The 23,947-nt window shown below is 39.0% G+C and overlaps 1 protein-coding gene across 2 annotated transcripts in view; it reads right to left on the bottom strand.

The window, feature by feature from the left end:
• Nucleotides 1–23,736, bottom strand: part of prickle2a (prickle homolog 2a) — a 100,268-nt gene extending 76,532 nt beyond the window's left edge. For both annotated transcript variants that reach the window (XM_026250262.1, XM_026250264.1), the window contains exon 1: nucleotides 23,479–23,736. The gene's annotated coding sequence lies outside the window, so the exon portion shown is untranslated. The remainder of the gene's footprint in view (nucleotides 1–23,478) is intronic.
• Nucleotides 23,737–23,947: the final 211 nt, after the last annotated feature.

Genomic DNA, 23,947 nt, shown 5'->3' with positions numbered 1-23,947 from the left:
GCACACACTAGGGACGTGGGAACTATATTGTGAGAGGGGGGGCAGGGTTTCCATGGTGACGCGTCATTGCTTGTCACGTGACACACTGCAGCAGCAACAGCGCTGAATGAATGATGATCTGCTTTTATATCATTTTTCCTTTTTTATTCAGAATATTCACAAATGTGTTAGTTATGGCATGAAATATCTGATATTCCGATTGTCAAATACATGCAAGTGGAAGTATATTGTTGTTTAAACACCTTTATAACGATCGCGTTAGTTGAGCTGTATGCGATGGGTGCCGCCGTTTGTTCAGCAGACACAGTTGAGAGAATCGGATCTTTTGGATTTACAACACGTGAATTCATCCACTTCTCCCGAAATACTTAAAAGTAAGTGGCTGGTGAACTGGCAATAGAATATGTAAACACTGAAGTTACTTACACAATGTGTATCTGATATGAATAAAACGTGTCAAATTAGAATAGAAAGGATTATTATTACCTCTTCCATAGACATCAGTGTGTATTTTATAAAATCTAAATGTATTGTTTTTTAGTACTTATGTGAATTTATTTGTTTGAAAAGTAAAATAAACAGTATGTGGTTGAAAACACTGAAAAGTTGCGACCTCTTCATCTGGCGCGAATGATTTCAATGTAAAGTCGAGTTTACGCGCGTCTGGAGGTCTCGCGGCGCAGTAGACGAGTTATGAGTTATGAAAAGGACCACTGCAAGCTGAGAGCGACCGGCTTTTGTGGTGGAAATTGGCAGTAATACCCCCACCTTGCGCAACTGTACCTGAGTGTCCCTGGGACATCAGTGCGGTCCAAACGTGTCTTCTCAACAGCTGGAAATATAATGAATTAAAAATGCTATGCTCTGGACTCCAAAAATGTTGATCGACTTGTTTTCCTGTCCAATTAATTTGTTATGGCCTTATTTTGCGCCTTTTTGCGCATTACAATATGCCTACCTAGTGTCGGTTACGTTCAATAAAAACAACACACATGGCCTGTTCTCAAGTCCATTTAAAGTTTCATTTTTGAACAGTTTTTTTTAAATGGATTGAATCATTATTAAAAATAATCTTGGAGATTTTTGAATTGCCTAAATCATAAATGAAGCCTGCAGTGATGTTTTTCTTGTGTTATGGCAGCCGTCCCCTCTGCATATATATTTTTTCGAGAATGTTGCACTCCTGATGCCGTTTGTTATTCTTCACGAAACTTCATGCCAATAAATAAGAAATATTGCTGACTTGTGCGTTTCCAGCGCTCTCTTAACGTTCGTCCATTATTTGACGTTGAAAAAGGAAACCTTTTTTTTTTTTGACATGGAAAATCGCTTTTACAATCGATTCAATGAACACTTATGTCTTAAAAATCAAAAAATATTTTTTCACAAAAGTGACAGCACTAGCTCTGAGCATGCCTGTCTCTGGCCACCCCCCCCCCCAGCTCCCCCCAGCTCCCCTGTTCCAAAGTCTATGCACACTGTACAGAGACACCCGACTTGGTGCCAAAACATAAATCATCTTACATAATTTGGAAGTATTTTGGATTCAGAAAAGACGATGTAAACCAGAGTGATGTGGTGTGCAGGTCGTGCTTAGCAAAATAACACATAGTCATATCGTATCGATATCAAGATATCTGGCATGAAAATCGAGATATGAAATTTTGTCCATATCGTTCAGCCTTATTTAAAGGTGGAGAGAGAACTGTACATGCACTCCCCCCACCCACAATTCCTGCCGGCCCGGGACTCAAACTCACAACCTTTCGATTGGGAGTCCAACCCTCTAACCATTAGGCCACAACTTCCCCTAGAAAAATAAAAATAAAATATACATGCTCACCACTCCTGCTGACGAAACTTTGTCAGACTGTGGGTCATTTGGTTCATTGAAAAACGACTGCACTGATTTGCATGTTTCTTGATGTGCTTTTTTTCTGTGGTACTCACATGCACCAAGCCACTTCACGTCGTATTCTCCACTGTGTCCCACAGAAAAACTGCTTTTGCATAAAATGCAAAAAGTTCTCTCTGCTTTGCCATCTACAGGTCTTAACCAAGACAATGTTGTGGTACATTCGCTATTAAAAGTGCATCTTCTCTTTTTCGCGGCCACCTGAGCAACCTGAGCGAACAGCGCGCGCTCTCCTATTTGAGATTGTTGACAGTTGTTGAGGAGGCGTTCATGCACCAGTCAACAGTTTGATTGACATACGACTCAGCCTATCGGCTAATGCTTTTATTGCTCTCCTCTGAACTATTGGACATAAGTTAGTACGCCCATGGACGTATACGTGTATTTATTATGAAAAGTATGGCAATACTTTAAACAGAGGCCAAATAAAATGGTCATTTGTTCCCTTTGCAAAAACGAATATGGTGTACCACGGCAGCACAACTGTGATGCATGAGCACCTCCGAGTAAAAAGCTCTCCGGTGGTACAGTTTAACTGGTTACCGTGCTATCTGGTGACCAACTTCTTGGTTCTGGTCTCCGCTGCAGGTGTGATGGAACGACCGCAACAGATTCGGCGATTCTAAAAGCACAAACTGAAGAGATATTATTAAGTGTCTAATAAATGCAGACTTGCTCATTGCATGATTCTGATATTCTAGGAAGGATTACAAGTTATTGGTATGATCACCTATAGCGTCTGAAGTAAGTAGGATAAACAAAAAAATAAAGTCAGTCAGTGCTGGCGCGGGTTTCGAACAAGCGTTAAAAGACGGCATGCCGAGAGACAACAGTCACGAACCACTGAGCTACTGATCTACACCGAATCAGCTGTAGATCTCTGGATTCAAGACAGGACTCTCGGCGGCAAAAGGAAATGTGATCATGTTAACTTGTGACCTGTGTTTACCTATTATGAAAATAAACCAAAGCAGAACCCTGACTACATTTTATGGTTTGTGATGCTAAAGAACATTACATGACGTCTCACACAACTGTAAATTTGTGGCTACTTGTGGTTTATTTATAAATGCTATCGTTAACTCATATTTATCATAGCAAAATAATTGTCTTTGCCTCTTTATTTTCGTATACTGTAAAAACTTCAACCACATTGAAGTATTTTTGTGGAAAAAAATTAATAAAGGTTGAAATATTATATTAGAAGTTTGGCTTATATTTTTATTGTTAAATTATCCAAAGGATTCATTAGCTAATCAAAAAAGAACATTAGATTAACATAAACATTAACATTAACAATAAAAATAATCGTTAGAGTAGCCGACTAATCGAAAAATAATCGTTAGATAAGTCAACAGAATAAATAATCGTTTGTTGCAGTTCTAATATAAAGTATTCAAATGAGGTAAGTTCATATATTTGGAGTAAAGTTAAATTGAACTGTTGCATCAGTCATACAGCGCTCCGGACCGCGTGCCTCATGACGAGACCGACGCACCACCTCAGAAACAAGAATGAGATGCATCTAACATAACTTTGGCATTAAACTCAGCATTAAACTCAGTTATTGAGGGATTGTTTAAAATACTGCACACAAATAAGGCCCTTCAGATTACTTGTTAAAGTGCAATGAAATACCTTAATATGCAGATGACCTACAATCTGCATCTGTTTGTGGATGGAGACTTTGTAATGGCCAAAACTATGTATTTTGCGTGCATCACATTATAGTGCGGTGTGCATGAAAATAATAAGGCGGCAGAGTGAACTTTCATCCATAGTGGTTCTCACAAGTCCTTCTACGTCATCACCACATAGTGAGTGAGAAGTTAAATGATCAGTCTTTAAGAGAAGGACTACGTGAACCACTATGGATGATAAGTTGGCTCTGCCGCCTTGTTATTATTTTGTCTTTACTTTATTTGAAATGCCAAGAAAGAGTTAATCTCTCATGTTTGAGAAGAGCACGTTGACGTGTATCAGCCATTAAATGTATGGGACACCAACTCCTCGTTTTCTATCTCTTTCATTTCATGGATTTATTTCTATCTCTTTCATTTCATGAAGTTAAAGTGTTGTAACTTCTTCTACAGGCTCTAATCCTCATTTGCGCACGCACGCACTGTGTATATATATATACCAACGGGTGTCACTGTTGGACAGTGTTTTCTCTACTTCCTGTTGGCCTTCTGTAGCTAATCATAGCTCCATGTAGCTGTTTCTATTTTATTTTTCTCTAGAATCTTTATCTTACTATCACTCTCTGTTTTTTTTAAGTGTTTTTCACAAGTTCATCAAACAACCACAGTAAGAATATTTCATCAAGCACGGTGAGTAATGGCTTCTCCTGCTATTGTTATTTGCACCTCTTGCCACATGTACAGTTTATCTATCTCTGTCGCTGATGAGGGATTCACATGTGATAAATGCAGGGAAATAGTTAGGCTGACAGAGAAGATTTCAGAATTAGAGACACGCATCCAAACTTTAATTGAGGACAGTAAGAATGTTAGGGCTTAGATACGGCTTTAGATGCGTCTAGCTCAGGGATTCCTGTACATTGTCCGGTTCCAGCAGAGCCCCTGCAGCAGGGCAACTGGGTGACGGTGAGGCAGCGTAGTCGTGGGTCAAAACATCGCTCTTCTGTTCCGATCAAAACATTAAACAATGATGCACCCACTGAGAAACCTGATGAAAGTTCTCTAGTTATTGGTGATTCTATTGTACAGAACGTGAATATAGAGACACCAGCCACCATAGTCAAATGTTTACCGGGAGCCAGAGCACCTGACATCTTGGCAAATTTAAAAGTGCTGGCTAATGCTAAACGTAAATACAGTAAGATTGTTATTCATGCCGGCGCTAATGATGTTCGACTTCGCCAGTCGGAGATCACTAAAAATAACTTTAAAGAGGTGTGTGAACTTGCAAGCACGATGTCAGACACTGTAATATGCTCTGGTCCCCTCCCTGCTTACCGTGGTGACGAGATGCATAGCAGATTGTCAACACTCAATGGCTGGATGTCTAAGTGGTGCCCACAGAATAACATAGGTTTCATAGACAATTGGACGAGCTTTTGGGGCAGACCTGACCTGTTTAAAAGAGATTGTCTTCATCCCTCCTGGGGTGGCGCCACTCTTCTGTCTAGAAATATGTCACATAGTCTTAGAGTTTATACTTGACAAACTGGGGCCCAGGTTAGGAAGCAGAAAGACTGGCTAAACCGACCGTCTGCTAGCTGCCTCCCGTCACAGAGGTCAGTTAATTCTCAGCACATAGAGACTCTTTCACCTAGATATCACACTATAGAGACTGTGTCTGTTCCCCGAACTAGAAAATACAAAAAAACGTCCAAACCAAGTTAAGAGTAACAATTTAATTGAGGTTCAACAAATAAAAATCAAATGCAATATGGATAAACAAATGATAAAGCTTGGCTTATTGAATATCAGATCCATTTCTACGAAAACACCTTTTGTAAATAATATGATCTCTGATCAAAATATAGATGTACTCTGTTTGACAGAAACCTGGCTAAAACTTGATTATTACATGATTTTAAATGAGTCCTCCCCCCAAGATTACTGTTATAAACACGAGCCACATCTAAAAGGCAAAGGGGGAGGAGTTGCTTCAATTTATAACAAAGTTTTCAGGATTTCTTAGAGGGCAGGCTTCAAGTATAACTCGTTTGAAGTAATGGTGCTACATATAACATTATCCAGAGAAACCAATGTTAATGATAAATCCCCTGTTATGTTTGTACTGGCTACTGTACAGGCCACCAGGGCACCATACAGAATTTATTAAAGAGTTTGGTGATTTCACATCCAAGTTAGTTCTGGCTGCGGATAAAGTTTTAATAGTTGGTGATAGTGTTGTCACGGTACCAAAATTTCAGTATTCGGTACCGATACCAGTGAAAATCCACGGTTCTCGGTACCAATTTCGGTACCAAAGCAAAACACAAAAATATGCTAAGTTTTTCTACAAGTTATATAATTATGAAAAACAGTAAACAAGTTTCACCCAAATTTAATTTGTCTTTTAATTTATGAAATTTAAACACATTTTAAATTTCATTTTAAAAAGGGGATTTTCTATTAAAATTTAAACATGGAAGAAGTATTGTGATTTCTTTAAAAAAAATTTATAGAAAGTTGTATACATTTTTTCAACAGTAGTAGCAGTATCACATACATTTTACTAAATAATAGTAATATTTCTAGCACAATGCCTTTATGTAAAAATTAAGTTTTAGGCCCAATGAATGCATATTTGTCACTAAAAAAAAAAAAGGAATAGATCATATTAATTACTATTAAAAGACTACTACTAATTCTACTATCATACTAATGTATATCCAATGCACTATGAATTGATGAGCTGCTGGGTTCATGAATATTAATCACGTTGTCTGCGTTCGGTCAAACTGATTTGCTGAAATCAAAACAGGGACGGTACTAAATCAGCGTCAGCCAATGAAATTGCCATTTGCGCATTAGCTCCGCCCACTACTGGAGATGTCTTCTGCTGGAAAAGACAATAAAGAATAGTTTACATATAGCGTGTCGATTCAGCGTGGTAAGACTCTCGCTCTCTCTCTCTTTTGCATGTGTGAGAAACTGAAAAGATCGCTTGATGGAGAGGGAACTCTCAGATTCACAGTCAGTCAGAACAGTCAGATTCAGCCGTTTATTTATGATCCAGAATCAGATCCCGAGGCTGAAACTGAACGAGAGCAGCAGCAGCAACGACTCGCTCCGTTGATGCGCTGTAAAAATAAACTCCATCCACTGGTCCCTTAATGCTGTTTCTCTTTTGGTAATCTGTGCAGGGTTGTCTTGCCCTGGCAACCAAAAACACTCCTTTTGTGACATTTCGCGACACTCTCGCTCTGATCAGTGAAGTCTGTTGTGCTCTCAGTGCTCTGCTATACGGGAGCGCGCGCTCTTCCGGCAAACGCGCCCTTAGCACCCATATTAGGAAATTCCGCTCCATCTAACGTCACACAGAGCCATACTAGAAAACCTAAAGAGAGCAGCCCGAAAAATGGAGCGCAGCTGGAGGAAAACAAAACTAGAGGTATTTTGTATTGCTTGGCGGGAAAGTAACGTATCCTACAGAAAAGCATTAAAAATTGCTAGATCTGATTACTTCTCTTTTAGGAGAAAACAAACATAACCCTAGGTATTTATTCAATACAGTAGCTAAATTAACGAAAAATAAAGCCTCAACAAGTGTTGACATTTCCCAACACCACAGCAGTAATGACTTTATGAACTACTTTACTTCGATACTATAAGAGATAAAATTGCAACCATTCAGCCATCAGCTACAGTATCACATCAGACAGTGCACTATAGACCCCCTGAGGAACAGTTCCACTCATTCTCTACTATAGGAGAGGAAGAATTGTAAAAACAAATCATCTAAACCAACAACATGTTTGTTAGAACCTATACCATCTAAGTTCCTAAAAGAGGTGCTTCCAGAAGCCATAGATCCTCTTCTGACTATTATTAATTCCTCATTGTCATTAGGATATGTCCCCAAAACCTTCAAACTGGCTGTTATTAAGCCTCTCATCAAAAAAACACAACTTGACCCCAAAGAACTAGTTAATTATAAACCAGTCTCGAATCTCCCTTTTCTGTCTAAGATAATAGTGAACGTGGTATCCTCACAATTATATTCCTTCTTAGAGAAAAATGGTATATGTGAGGATTTCCAGTCAGGATTTAGACCGTATCACAGTACTGAGACTGCTCTCCTTAGAGTTAAAAATGATCTGCTCTTATCATCTGATCGTGGATGTATCTCTCTATTAGTTTTATTGGATCTTAGTGCTGCATTTGACACAAATGACCACAACCTTCTTTTGCATAGACTTGAACACTTTGTTTGCATCAGTAGAAGTGCATTAGCATGGTTTAAATCATACTTATATGAAGATGTATCATATCGATCACAAGTGCAGTATGGAGTACCTCAAGGTTCAGTACTAGGGCCGCTACTCTTCATGCTTTATATGTTACCCTTGGGAGATATCATCAGGAAACATGGTGTTAGCTTTCACTGTTATGCTGATGATACTCAGCTCTATATTTCTTCGCGGCCCGGTAAAACACACCTAGGGCTCGGTAATACAAGTTCATGATCAGATTAGTGAACCCATGATTCTTTTGAGTCAATGTTTTAAAATAATCATTTATTTTGTTTAACGAAACCAGTGTGGAAACCAGTGTTTCACAAATAGATCTGAGGTGCAGGGCTCGCAAAATCGTTAGCCCCACCTCTTGGGGGCTATTGTGTTTTCCAGTCCGATGGGCTATCGTGAATAGTGATGTAAAACTCCTAACTTCACTTGCTTCGCGTTGTTCACTCGCTTGAAGGGTTGAAACGGATCATAGCCGATCGTTTGCATTTGTTTCTAAATATTGCTGATTCAAGCGTTTTAAACAATTCACGCACGTTCGGAGCTTGCGCTCACTCATTCAAAGCATGCGCTGTGAGCAGCATTTCAGACAATGCGCGTACAGAGAATTAATTCATCTTTCGAGTATCGAAATTCGCTGTACCGCTGCACATTGCTGACTCGGCATGACTTTAATAAAGTGTAGCCAGAAACGTTTTGAGAAAAAACAACTACAGTTATGTTGTGTGACTGCGAGTTTTTTCAGAAATCCTCCCCGTCCCGTCACGTGGTGGTGGACAGCCAATCACGGCTAATTTGGGTCCTTACATGCATGTATGCTACAAGCTCACACAGACACAGCCTCTTGGCAAAAAAAAAAAAAAAAAAAAACACAACGGCCGCTTGGCTTTTGGAACCGAAATTTGGCACCGAAAGATAAATAATTTTCAATACTCATAGTATCGAAGTTTTTCGTTCGATACCATAAAGGCATCGAAGTTCGGTACCCAGCCCTAAAAACACCAATTTGAAAAACTAATGGAATGGATAGTCGATATAAATAACTGGATGAAGAGTAATTTCTTACTGCTAAATTCTGAAAAAAACAGAGGTGTAATTATAGGACCTAAAAACTCCGCTTGTAATAACCTAGAACACTGCTTAAGACTTGATGGTTGCTCTGTCAATTCTTCGTCATCAGTTAGGTGTGCTATTTGATCGCAATCTTTCCTTAGAAAGCCACATTTCTAGCATTTGTAAAACTGCATTTTTCCATCTCAAAAATATATCTCAATTACGGCCTATGCTCTCAATGTCAAATGCAGAAATGTTAATCCATGCATTTATGACCTAAAGGTTAGATTATTGTAATGCTTTATTGGGTGGTTCTTCTGCACGCTTAGTAAACAAACTACAGCTAGTCCAAAATGCAGCAGCAAGAGTTCTTACTAGAACCAGGAAGTATGACCATATTAGCCTGGTCCTGTCAACACTGCACTGGCTCCCTATCAAACATCGTATAGATTTTAAAATATTGCTTATTACTTATAAAGCCCTGAATGGTTTAGGAACTCAGTAACTGAATGAGCTCCTTTTACATTATACTTCTCTACATCCGCTACGTTCTCAAAACTTGATAATACTATCACAATCAACTGCGGGCGGCAGATCCTTTTCCTATTTGGCGCCTAAACTCCGGAATAACCTACCTAACATTGTTCGGGAGGCAGACACACTCTTGCAGTTTAAATCTAGATTAAAGACCCATCTCTTTAACCTGGCATACACATAACATACTAATATGCTTTTAATATCCAAATCCGTTAAAGGATTTTTAGGCTGCATTAATTAGGTAAACCGGAAACACTTCACATAACACCCGATGTACTCTCTACATCATTAGAAGAATGGCATCTACGCTAATATTAGTCTGTTTCTCTCTTGTTCCGAGGTCACCGTGGCCACCAGATCCAGTCTGTGTCCAGATCAGAGGGTCACTGCAGTCACCCGGATCCAGTACGTATCCAGACCAGATGGTGGATCAGCACCTAGAAAGGACCTCTATTGCCCTGAAAGACAGCGTAGACCAGGACAACTAGAGCCCTAGATACAGATCCCCTGTAAAGACCTTGTCTCAGAGGACCACCAGGACAAGACCACAGGAAACAGATGATTCTTCTGCACAATCTGACTTTGCTGCAGCCTGGAATTGAACTACTGGTTTCGTCTGGTCAGAGGAGAACTGGCCCCCCAACTGAGCCTGGTTTCTCCCAAGGTTTTTTCTCCATTCTGTCACAGATGGAGTTTCAGTTTCTTGCCGCTGTCGCCTATGGTTAGTTGGGGTCACTTCATCTACAGTGATATCGTTGACTTGATTGCAAATAAATGCACATACACTATTTAACTGAACAGAGATGACATAACTGAATTCAATGATGAACTGCCTTTAACTGTCATTTTGCATTACTGACACACTGTTTTCCAAATGAATGTTGTTCAGTTGCTCTAACGCAATGTATTTTGTTTAAAGCGCTATATAAATAAAGGTGACTTTGACTTTGACCTTGACTTTGACCTTGACCGGCAGCCATATCACCCTGGAGCCCAAGACCGGTTGCCCACTGAAGCTAAGCAGGGCTGAGCCTGGTCAGCAGGGGGTGCTCACTCTGTGGTCTGTGTTGGTCCTAGCGCCCCAGTGTAGAGATGGGGACACTATACTTTCAACAAGCACCGTCCTTTGGATGAGACAATAAACTGAGGTCCTGACTCTCTGCAGTCATTAAAAATCCCAGGATGTCTTTCGAAAAGAGTGTGTGACCTCAGCATTCTGGCTCGATTTGCCCATTGGCCTCTGACCATCATGGCCTCCTAACAATCCCCATATCTGCTGATAGGTTTCGTCACTCCGTCTCCTTTCCACCAGTAAGCTGGTTTGTGGTGGGCGTTCTGGCGCACTATGGCTGCCGTCACATCATCCAGGTGGATGCTGGACACTGGTGGTGGATGAGGAGATACCCCCTGACTATGTAAGCGCTTTGAGTGTCTAGAAGAGTGCTATATAAATGTAAGGAATTATATATATATATATATATATATATATATATATATATATATATATATATATATATATATATATATATATATATATATATTAAATGACGGAAATCATAATATTACATCTCTTTTCTACTCAAATAAATGAGTGAGTTGATCACGTGGCCGAGAAGGAGCGTGTTTTGTTTGCACGAGTGTTTTGCCCTCCCTCTCTGTTTAGTTTGGTCTACTCCATTGCGTATCTTGAAACACACCCCCTTTTAGATAATTGTGTGTGTATGTGTTCAGAAGTTACGATATGCAAAAGATGAATAAGTTCTGTGTACACGCATTGTCTGAAACGCTGCTCTCAGCGCGTGCTTTGAACGAGTGCGCGCAAGCTCCAAACGCACATGAATGGTTTTAAACGCTTGAATCGGCAAGAATTTGAAGCAAGTGCAAATTATCAACTTCGATCCGTTTCCCCCCTTATAACGAGTGAACAACGCGAATCATGTCAGGAATTTTTCGTCACTTTCATCACACTTCATGATCGCCCGTCAGGCAGGCGGTGATATATTTTGGAGCCCGACTGGAAAACACAGTTACCTACGTGTGTGTTTTATTATTATTTTTTCGATGCAGAATTTTTTTTTTTATAGTTTCAATAAAAAAAGTTTACTAAACTTGGGCTATTGTTGTTTAGTTAGAAAAAATATATATTTTTAAATCAACCCTTTAACGCGTAAATTACAAATATTTTAACTGACCCCTTGTTTCCATGGCGACGCGTCATGATTGTCACGTGACACACCGCAGCCACTAACAGATGTACCGGTATTCGTTTTATTTAGTTTTTCATTTTTTATTAAAATATATACACAAACTTGCTTACCATGTCAACTATCTGATATTCAGATTCTTGGTTTAAAACCCTTTATAAATTATCTTGATCTATAACGAGATGAGCGCTGCAGTTCAGAGTCCTGTCAGCCGGATTAAATGTACAGCACTTGAATTCCCCAGTTTCTCCCGAAATACATGAAAGTAAGTGGCTGTTGAACTGGATGAAGAATAGAATAAAATGTATTGTTCTGCTATGTGTGTCTGATATATGAATAAAACACGTCTGCAAATTACATTTGATTAGATAGTTTTTGCTGCTTCCATAGACATAGGTGTGTATTTTACAAACTACCAATGTATTGTTTTACTAGTGATTATGTATATTTAAATGTATGAAACCTAAAATAAACATTATGTGGTTGAAAACACTGCATATTAATTGTAATCTGGCAGTTCTGTGACGTCACTGAACATTCTAAATAATACTCTCAGGGGCACAGAAATAAGAATCCAATATATGGTGCCATAATGCTAAAAATGTTAAAATGTAATTTACATTTTAAATTATTTTTGTTAAAATATATCTGCCGACATTTGGACTGCCAACCAATCAGCAAACAGCAGCTGACTGTGACCCCAGCAGTCTATGATATAAACAGATAATTTTTGATTAGCTAGCAATATGTCGCAGAGCTCCTTTCTTAATTTTTTTTAGCAAAAAACCTTGGCTTGATGGACAGCCAGACACAAGGCCTAACATTACACCTGATGAAGATGTTTCTCCCTCCCCGGGCACAACATCAACAGACAGTGTTGCCAGATTGGAAATGTCCAAGTATCGTACCAGAAGTTCAAAATTATTGTATTTGGAAGAAAATTATTACATTTAACAATTAACTACATTTTGACATGACCTGCAAATTACCACTAGGAGTATGGTTGGACGGAAGCAGTGCGACAAAAATACAATCCCATAATTTTGCACAGTAACCTGACAATAAATATGGCACACCCAGATTTTCATATGCACACCCAGAGTCTCTTTTCTGGCTACGCTACTGCACACAAGTGAGGCAAACCTGATAGCTATTTGGGAATAAGTGCTTTGATGGGTTTGTTTGATAACTTGTGGTAAAAGCGCCACTCAGCGGTCAAAAGCTTCAAAAGCATTTGTGGTGCAGTGGTGGCGCTCACAGCAGTTGATAGCACATTCTGGTTGGCCACCTATTGTATTGAAAGCTTGACATGTCTACTTATAAACAAAGCAAGTCTTATATAAAACAAATATTCTGTGATAAAGTAATCCATATGAAAACAACGCAATGTCCTGTCTTTCATGTCTCCCTTCATTATATCTATCTTCATTATATGCGAACACCCCATTTGCATTTGCTAAAGCAGTAAAATTGTGAAATATTTTTACTACTTTGTATTTGAATATATTTTAAAATGTAATTTATTCTTATGATCAAAGTTACATTTTTTACAAAGTTTTTTTTTCTTTTAGTTTTTTGTAGAACTCAGAATATTAGAAGGATTTCTAAAGGATTGTGTTACTAGTGTAATGATGCAAAAAAAAAAAAAAAGCTTTGAAAGTCAGCTTTGATTGTTCCTAATAAACTGTTTATCTGCACTTGCAAATTAATCTCAAATTATTTTGTGGGGTAATTAAATATATTCTAAATAAACTACAAACATGAAAATATATACATTTATTTTGTCCAGACATTCTTTCTTGTAACTCTCTTCTCTCTGTCACAAACCTGACTGAAAGGCTCATTATGCACCTCATTGTGCGGGCTTTTGTCTTCTCAGATGTAAATCACAATGATAATTATGGTCAATCACACCTACTTGCTTTAGAAACAAAACTGTTTCAAGGGTCAAGCAAAAAGGGTAGAGGTAGGTAAAGGTAGGTCTACAGCCCTGAATGTCAGGAAAGACCAGGACAACTAGATGAGCCACAGAGACTGATCCAAGTGAAGACCTTGCCTCCTAGACGGCCATCTGAACCAAGAACCATGGGAACCAAATGCATAGCATGGAAATAATGTTAGCTAAAATGTAGTGTTTGTTAGTGATTTCAAATTCCATGGTGTGCATGATTGCAGTTGTGGGTATGTTTTCTAGAAGAAAAAATGAGCTGGAAAATGTAGAAATTAACACAAGAGTCCCCACACCCCAGATCAGTCAATAAAATAAACAGTGTTGAGTATTTGAGACTTGGGCTCGGTCTTGAACTCAGTCTTGAGACCGTATTTTAATGGTTTTGGTGTTGTCATGGACTCCTCGAGTCCACTCCAGTCCCAGTCAAAATATTGACGATTATTACTGTATGTTAATATTTCTTTAAATTGATATATGAATGTAGGGCCCCATGATTTCTGCGATGCAGAAAATGCAGAATCCAATCAATAAAACGGAATTTACAGTTTAACAAGGAATGTCACAGAATGTGTCAAAATTAGAATTAATTAATCACAAGTAGATCATTGCACTAACATCAAATCAAGATATGGACTAGTACCTGTAAATATTAAGACAGAAAAGTATATTTCAATATGAATCCTGCATGTTCTGCGTGCCTGTGTTAATGAATGGCACAGAAGCGCTCCTTCATTTAGTACACACACACTGAAGCGCATGTGACGCTCGCAGTGATATCAGCATCTGTCGTCTCACTAAATGAGGACGAAAACACATGAACAACATTTCCAGAACTGCACTGAGTCACTTCATAAGCATTTGTGACCAATCACAGAAAGTAGGGACACAAGTCAGTTCTGGGGCATTTTAAATTATTCACAGATTCTGAAAGTGTAGTCTCCAAGCTTTCCAACGATGTGTAACACATGGAAATCTGATAATATTTGGAGAAGTTGTGGCCATTTGAAGGTAGGCACTCAAAAAAGCTCAAAAAGCAGAAAATAGCCTATAAACATTGTGCAGATCTCACCTGTTCTCACTGCTGCAAGTGACAATGGGGCTCATTTACATCTCATTTAGATAAATTAATGTATTATGTAAACAAAATGTACATATTGATGCTAATTTTATTTGTTATTTGCTGGTTTTCTACATAAAACTTTGTGAATTGATTTCATTGTGTAGCATTAGGACTTTTTTAACAGGATTCTGTGATAACCGATGAGCTAGCTAATAACAATAGGTAGATATGGGAAGGTCTAAACATGGACTAAACATGAGATAACGTGTATGTGTTCTTAGAATGAACACAAAACGACAAACTTTGATGTTTATGGAAACTCACCCCATGAGAAACAGAAAAGTATTCTTGCAGATCCGAAGTTTGCACTGTGTGTCTGTTTGCCTCTAAATGTTACGGATTTTCCCCATTTCTCTGTCTTTATCCCCATCAAATGTTACTATCGATATAGCCTCTGATATCTTACGGTCCAACTCGTCTGATGCCAGTCCAATACATTCTTCCTCATCGTCATCTTCGCTCAGTTGTAGATTAGGGATATTATTCAGTCTTATTATGCCGCTTTCATCGTCGCTCAGATCGTCGTCAGAATCAGTGAGCGCTTGTTCATGAGCATCCGGATTGTCTTCAAGTACTTAAAAACATTTTCGGTGTAACGACCACGGTTCAGCTCGTCTGAGTTCATCTTTGCGCCGTCCATCTTCATTGAATTTTGATATCAGCTAGAGCCGGCCAGAGCGCTGCATACTAAGTAGGCACGCTTCCCTCGGAGGGCGAGGGCAATAACAAATGAAAAAAAAGCCGGCTTATCCAGTATGGAAATACACAGACAATGAAACGCCCCTACTGCGTGCTAGAATCTCCGACAAACAACCTGATTTCAACCTCAAAATGTACGCTTTTAAATATACCAATACTGCTATCTCAAACACGGAGAGGCTTCTTTGTGATCTGAACTAACAGATTCTGCAAAAAACGAAAATCGCCAATTTAAAAAAAAAAGCTTCTTTCTCATTTTGCTCGAAAGTTGTGCTGCCGACTTGTGTCACTGGTTTCCGTGACGGGTCACATTTGACCATTTAATTTGAGTAAAACTAGCGTCACAACACATTCACAGATCTGTAAAGGTATTCATGGCAACCTGTCAAAATAAAAGTGCGGTTTAATTTAAAGATGTTATGTCTCCTGATGACATAGAGGTATGAGGAAGACGTACATAAAAAAATATGAACACAACCCTATAAGTTTGGTCTCTGGGGAGTATTGGGGGAGAATGACACAAGGACAACTGACATAATAAGTGGTTCGCTTTATATACAAAAGGAAATATAATTTACACAAATGAAAGCACCAACCAAAACCTTATTTACAGCTATATACAAAGAAAAAAACCCACTAATTTGAGAAGCCTCTGAGAATAAGAAAATGAACAGTGAAAAACAAAAGTCATATGCCTACTCGCATATGACTTTTACAAACAAAAAGTGTTCAATATCAATATATTGTTTTCTGTGAGTAAACAAGATGATTTTCACATAATTTAGAAATAAAAATTCTAGGCTACAAGCTCCAGTTTTCAAGAGTCCGCTTAGATGGATCAGCTAAAATCTCAGAATTAGATAATGTGGTAAATGGCAATGGATCAACCTGTACTCTCACGTCATCCACATCCAACTTCACATTAAGAGGAAATTATGGTTCCAACTCACAACTCACAACAACAGGTGAAACCAAGTTTGCTTCTTTATCAATAATTAAAAGAAAAATTAAATGAATGTTTTGTGTCTTCATTTGATAAACAGAAACAAAAAATGTAAATACACAACAATTTCTGAAGGGGAAAAAATCATAAGGCTTTTTAAAGAAAAAAAAAATGAATAAATTAAATTGTTTTATGCATTTAAATAATTAGACATGCTAAAACACAGAATTAGATAACAATAAAACATACAGTGAAGAAAAAATAAAACATTTCATAGGTCCCTAAACATGTAATTTTTGTTAAACTTTTAATAAATTGTTGTGAAAAAATATGTGATATGATTTTAATTAATTAGACATGATTTTTTCATTCATACAATTAAATTTAACCATTAAAAAGGAGTTAAGAAAAATTCAAACAGTTTGCATATAAGAGCCAAAAAGAGTTTGTTTACAGTAAGACTCTTAAAAAGAAACATTCTGTGATATGTGGCCTTTTTACCTTTAACTGATAATATTTTTTAAACCTATATCAAATAAATAAAATACAGTGTACATGCCATGTTATATTTAATACACTGTATGAGTATGGTGCCAATTTTATTGTTTCCACCAAACATTTTACATACACTTGAAGATTTCTATAGATCTTGACTCAGACTAAACCCTCTCTGAACTCGATCTGGCCTCGGACTCGAATGAGCTGGTCCGACTACAACACGGAAAATAAAGACCACTGCATTTCACATACACGCTCATTTTAAAATAGACTAATATATGTGTGTGTGTGGTTTAACTTCTTTAATGTTGTGTATAAACTTTATTTATTTTTTACTCGTACATGTTAAAGAAATAAAAATAGTGATAAAAATCAAATAGTTTTTACTATAGTTTGTATTAGTTTTAATTTTAAAGTCAAAATTAAATAAAATCACTTTGATATTGCTTTTTTACTTTATTTCCTTATGTGACTTAAAGGAATCCAAAAGAAATCTGATTACTGTAATGTGGGTTGTGTTTCATGTTTGGGTTTTGTCTGTGTTCATGTTTTCATGTCTTTTATTTTGTTATTGTTTGTGTCATGCTTCGCTTGCCCTCTTGTCTTTGTGCTACTGGTTCCTCTTGGTTATGGTGTCATGTTCTGATTGGTTGTCTTAGGCATGTGTCTTGTTTCCCATTGCTTTGTTCTTGTCATGTGACCTGTATTGTTTGTTATAAGTAGTCATATTTTTGCCATTGTGCGCTGTCATGCATTAACATATCTACCTGTTGTTGGTGAGTCAAGTCAAGTCTTTTCATTCCTCGGCAAGTCAAGTCAAGTCAAGTCAAGTCAAGTCAAGTCTTTGTTTATTGCTTGGATCATGTTTGGATTTTGGATTGCACCTTGTAAATAAACTGCACTTGAGTTCATCTACGCTCGCCTTCAGTGGACTACTCTTTACAGAATATACGACCGCTACCATGAACCCTGAAGCTTTACAGCTCCTCTGTCTTCATCAGGGTGACAGGTCTATAGAGGGTTATGGGAGTGATTTTTGTGAACTTCGTTATCTGGTGACTTTTAATGATGTCGCGCTTAAGGACATTTTTCGAGTGGGTTTAAATGAAACCATTCATTCTCAGTTGCCTGGGGGAAAGATTTGTTGGTCATTGGAGAGATATATTGGCTGTACTTTGTTGCTGGCTTGTTCACCTCTTACTGTTGGGATGGCTGATGAGGAACCCTGTAATTTCTCTCTACCATCCGCACAAGAGCACTTTCACATCCCAACTGTTATGTCTGGAATTATTCATGTCACGTCAGAGTCTACGCAGCCTGCTCATCCCATGCCTGCTAAGCCAGAGTCTGCGCACATCAAGCTTGCTACTCCAGAAGCTGCTCATATGTCAGGGTTTGCTCACGTCATGCCTGCTATGCCAAGTCATCACGTTAGGTCTGCCAAGCCAGTGCCTGTTCATATCACACCGGTCTCTCAAGAGATTCTCCACAACATGGCTGCAGTTGAAGAGATTCGTTGGAAGATGGCTGCCACACACAGTCCCTTCACAAGTTGGCCGCCCTTCTAGAGTCTCGTCACATCTCAGCTGAACTGCCAGAGTCTTGTCATGTCGCAGCTGATCCTCAAAAGTCCCGTCACAACACGGCCGCCATTCCAGAGTTCTGACATGACTACAATTTCTGAGTCTGATTATGTCATGCCCGCCACGCCAGAGTTCCCAGTCAAAATGGCCTCCACGTCAGAGTCCCCAGCCTCGCCATTTCATGGCTGTCACAGAGACTGTTCCCGTGACCCCAGTGCTTCCAGTAATGGCAGTGTTGTGTCGTATTTTGAGTGTGTGGGCTACACACTGCGCTGTTGAGATGTCTTCTGTCTATGAGTCTGCTCCTGAGGCCACTCATGACCGTGAATTCACTCTAAACCTGCCTGTATTTCACGAGCCTGGCCCTCCGTCCCTCCCCTGTTCTGCCTCCACTCCACCACCCTCATGAACTTTTGGGCTTTTGTTGTTTGGACGTCTGGAGCCACACTTAGAGGGGGGTGGGGGGGGGGGTGTAATATGGGTTGCGTTTCATGTTTGAGTTTTGTCTGTGTTCATGTTTTCATGTCTTTTATTTTGTTATTGTTTGTGTCATGCTTCCCTTGCCCTCTTGTCTTCATGCTATTGGTTCCTATTGGTTATGGTGGGTCATGTGTCTTGTTTTCCATTATTTTGTTCTTGTCATGTTTTTGCCATTGTGCAAGTCAAATCTGTTCATACCTCGTCAAGTCTCCGTTTATTGACGGGCAATATCCCATGGTGGAGACAAATCGACAACTGACCAAGGCACAGGGACGAAAGAGCCCGGCATAGACGGTGGAGATGAGTGAGCATGGACCCATGGCATAGCTGATGGATTCAAGGGCCGAGGTGGAGGCTGGAGGAAGAAAAAGGGGATCCTCACACCTCTGTGGAGCTGGTAACTGGAAAGCCTGAGACGGATCAGACCATCTGGATGGCACTGACTGGGGGTGAGTTGAGGGACTCACAGAACTCAGAGTGACTCGGAGGCCAAGCAACATAGTGGTGTTTCATTCCTGAATTTTTCAACAAATAATATGAAACAGTGAACATTGTCAAATAGTTTTGTAAACATTGTTGTGCAGCTGGACATTCCCCATCGGGTCGCTAATGGTCTCTGCCCTTCATGCCACCGGAAATTGCCAGGTCTCAAAATAAATGAATTAGATTGTTGCTTTGTCATTTCTGTTGCTTGTAAAGTGAACATGGCTTAAGAATTTATGTGTAATAAAGGTTCTACTAAATCAAATAATAATCTAAATAATTTCTAAAGCTATTTTTTGTAATATCTATTTGATGCTTTCTCTCATTTAACAAGTTGCTTGAGAGACATAATATTTATACACATACAGCCTAGCAAGTAAACTAAAAATTGCTAGCCAATGGCGATTCTGATGCCATGGTGTGAGTAGAGGTCAACATGCTACGTCTGAAGAAAGGTACTTAGAAGATTCTCACTATTAAAGACACCTTTGTAGCAGCTCGTATTGCTGTAAACATCTGCAGCAAATCTGCCATGTTCAGGTATGGTACCTAGCGGGTAAGTTTCCCTAAGAGAGTAAAATTCACAATGACAGTTCTTTATAATACAATTTTATACCATAACTCATACACTGATTAGAGACACAAATTAATATATCTGTTCTGCAAGCATATCCGCTCATGTGATCAACCAAAGCCCTCTTATAAAGGCTTAAGCAATATAGCACCTGACACCTCTCTCTGTGTATTTGTCAACGTGGCAACTTCTGACTAATGTGTTATCTTCCATTATTTGATCCATAAAAAAGATGTATGCACTGTCAATCTAATTTCAATGTCATTGTAGTCAGCTTTCAGGAGATTATGATTTTGGGGCTGGGGATTCACTCCCTGTTGGAAACAGATATAGAATAAATGCTTCCTTCTAAAAGGGTATCTGGCTTTTACAGAGAGCATTTCTAGTGCAGAAGAAATCCTATCGGTGGTCTAAATCCAATCCTGTACTTGTGTCAGTAGTGTTCAAGAATGCTGAGTTAGAAACTTTATATGACACTGAATCAACCAGGTGACTGATTTAACAATATTTAACACTCATATGCCACAGCTATATCACCCTGGAGCCCAAGACTAGTGTCCCACTCAAGCGAAGCAGGGTTGAGCTGGTCAGTAGCTGGATGGGAGACCTCCTGGGAACACTAGTGCTGATGGAAGAGGTGCTAGTGAAGCCAGCAGGGGGCGCTCACCCTGTGGTCTGTGTGGGTCCTAACATCCCAGTGTAGTGACGGGGACGCTATACTGTAAAAATAAACGTCTTTTGGATGAGGCGTTAAACCAAGGTCCTGACTCTCTGTGTTCATTAAAAATCCCATAGCACTTCTCATAAAATGTAGGGGTGTAACCCCAGTGTCCTGGCCAAATTCCCTCCACCAGCCCTCGTCAGTCATGGCCTCCTAATAATTCCCATCCACTTAATTGGTGCCATGACTCTCTCTCCTCTCCACCTGAAGCTGGTGTGTGGTGAGCGCCCTGGAACCGTTGTGCTGTGGCTGTCATCACATCATCCAGGTGGATGCTAAACTCTGTTGGTGGTTGAGGAGAGACCTTCACCCCCCCCCCACTCTGCATGATTGTAAAGCACTTTAGGTGTACAGCAATACACAATGCGCTTATTTGTTAATTAATTTTTAATTCATTCATAGATCAGAGCAATGCATATTTACATATTTAGAACACTCAAAAGCACAGCAAGTTATTCAGGTTTGCTTTTAGTGGCAAAGCGTACAAATTCATCTGTATCTTGAACTCAACCATTGGTTGATTTTAGTGAAAACTGAGATCTTGGTGTTTCAGCATTCGGTTGCATTTTCAATTCCTACAAAGGCTGGGATTGAGAATAAATTCTCAGAAGAGTATGATGTTGCAGAGATGCAACACGTTCTCCTCTGGGTGCAAAAAAAGTTTCAGTGCACACACCATCTTCTCTCAAGAGACAGGTTGAGTCCTGGGGAATAGTGGTTGGAGTCTGATTTGGCAGTAGTCAATCAAGCTCAGTGCCATCTTTAGATTCTGTCACCTCCAGCCCATCAAGCGATAGGCATTCTGGCACATGCATGTCATACATGGCACTCATAAATGCCTTCCTGCAAATAAGCCTGCTTCCAGCAAGAAGCGACAGAGTTTATCCTCTGCATTTGAGAATATTTGGCCACCGTGTGCATCATTCCTGTATCTGGTGTCTCCCCTGGATGAACCTGCTGAGGAAATTACAATCAGAACTGAATGTGAGAACTCCTTCTACAGTAAGACTGTATATTTTTACTGTAAGTGATGGCTGTTTCCATCATGGAGCAGGACATGCATCCTGTTCACTGGATGTATATATTGATGTATATTATGCACTTCACGATTATGCATGAAATGTATATGCATACATATATGGAAAGTCAACAAAATAGAGAAAAGAATATATTAAAATCAATAAATAAGACGTTCCTGTACCTGTAGACAGCGCGGTGTTGTCATGGTAACACTAAGTTAAAATAAAGGGTAAATGACACGGCCCTTCGTTGTTCTTCTCACAAAGTACAGTATGTTTAGCTATATTATGAAACACAATTGCCCCACTCCCTCCAACGTTCCTACATCAATGATCTGCTCATTAGAGCACTCTAATTCTGGAATTTGCCCTAATTTATTAATATTATTTAACCTTAATGAAAACATAGGCTTCCTTATTTATGATATACTGTACATTCATTGGGAATGAGGGTTGGGTCATTGTTTATCCACCACATGCACTTTATATCCTAATTTGGTCAGTATTGTTTTTCACTCACTTGTTACCTTTCAAATAATAATTAATTTTGCACATTGAATAAAGTGTATGCAAATTGTCAAATGCCCAGTTACTAGGAATTACATTTTGCCCAGGACATTGAATGCACCAAACTGAAAAGTTACATAAGAACTTATGATTTAATCCAATAGCTCTCCACCCAAGTGTTTGACCCCCTAAAACAGAAACATCTGTTCAACGTAAAGCAGAAGTAATAAAAACAGAAGACACAAGATCTTTATTTTCTAGAAAAAACATACTGAGGATATGAAGAGGAGGATAACATGCTAAATTCACATCAGCTCATTTAACACTCGCTGTGAGCCGTTTTCACAGCATCTCTCCCTCATGTGCTTCTCACACAAACACACACTCACACTCACATTCTGCTCCTGCACAAGCTGAACCATCTCTCACTTGCCACCCACTCTATTACTGAGCTGTGCAGGCATGAACACACACACACACACACACACGCACACACACACGCACACACACACACACGCACACACACACACACGCACACACACACACAAGTATCTCAATACTCAAAGGTAAAGACTTGCACCATAAACACCATTTGCAGAAAGTGTGCAACATACACATGGAAGAAAAATGTGTACATACACACACACACACACACACACACACACTAAAGAATACATTTGTTTTTGAAAGTACACATACCAATATATCATATTACATATTCCTGCACACACCGCATGTTGTTACACAAACCAACTAAACAAACTGCTTTATATTAATATACATTCACAGCACCTGAGCCATTTTAATGCACAATTCCACTAAACCCAACTATTAAACTAAACACACACGATTGTGTGGCACATTAGGGTCGCATTGATGCATAAAAAAAAAAAAAAACGGATAGCCCATATCCTCCTCTCTCTCTCTCTCTCTCTCTCTCACACACACACACACACACGCAAACATATTCTCCATTAAAACCATTTAGAACTGCGCAATATGCTCTGCAAACACGCCCGAAATAAGTAAATCACAGAAATCTGCATACAGCTGCATTTCACACTCAAACAAACAACGCATATAACTGCTTTTAACCCATCACATATATTTATTTACATACACATATAAAGCATATTATTTCAATACTCCTTTCATTACATATGAATGCCTTTTCATACATGCATAGTATTATAGTCTTATAAACACTGTTTTTGTAATGTATCATCCGGTATACAGGTTTTTATACTTACCTTGATTGTTTTTCTCGGTTTCTTGATCGGTGTTTCTCCGTCTTTATGTTGTCGGTTATGTGATTGGTGAATTGGCGATAGCTGGTTGCAGTATGTCTTTGTCTCAGGAAGGGAATGCGACTGTGGTTCTGAGTATGTTTTACCTTCTTGTGTTATTTTCTGTCACTACGTATGTGTAACATTCAGCGTTGTGCAGGTTGTGTGCGTGAGGAAGATGCTTCATTTTCCTCCCTGAGCGCGCACTGCCCTCTCCTAATGGCCTGTAGGAGTGAGTCATCAGCCCTCGACCAATCAGAGGCCGAGAATCTGAACATAATTACAATCACAAGGAGGCTTGCTGAGCGATAGAAGAGGGTCGGTCGACTATGAAAGCTTCTAAACCAGACAAGATATGCAGTAATAATAATAATAATTATTATTATTATTATTATTATTATTATTATTATTATTATTATTATTATAACATCAA

Source organism: Carassius auratus, unplaced genomic scaffold (assembly GCF_003368295.1).
Source record: "Carassius auratus strain Wakin unplaced genomic scaffold, ASM336829v1 scaf_tig00023751, whole genome shotgun sequence".
NCBI classification, from domain to species: Eukaryota; Metazoa; Chordata; class Actinopteri; order Cypriniformes; family Cyprinidae; genus Carassius; species Carassius auratus.
This window is presented reverse-complemented; position numbering and strand designations above follow the sequence as displayed.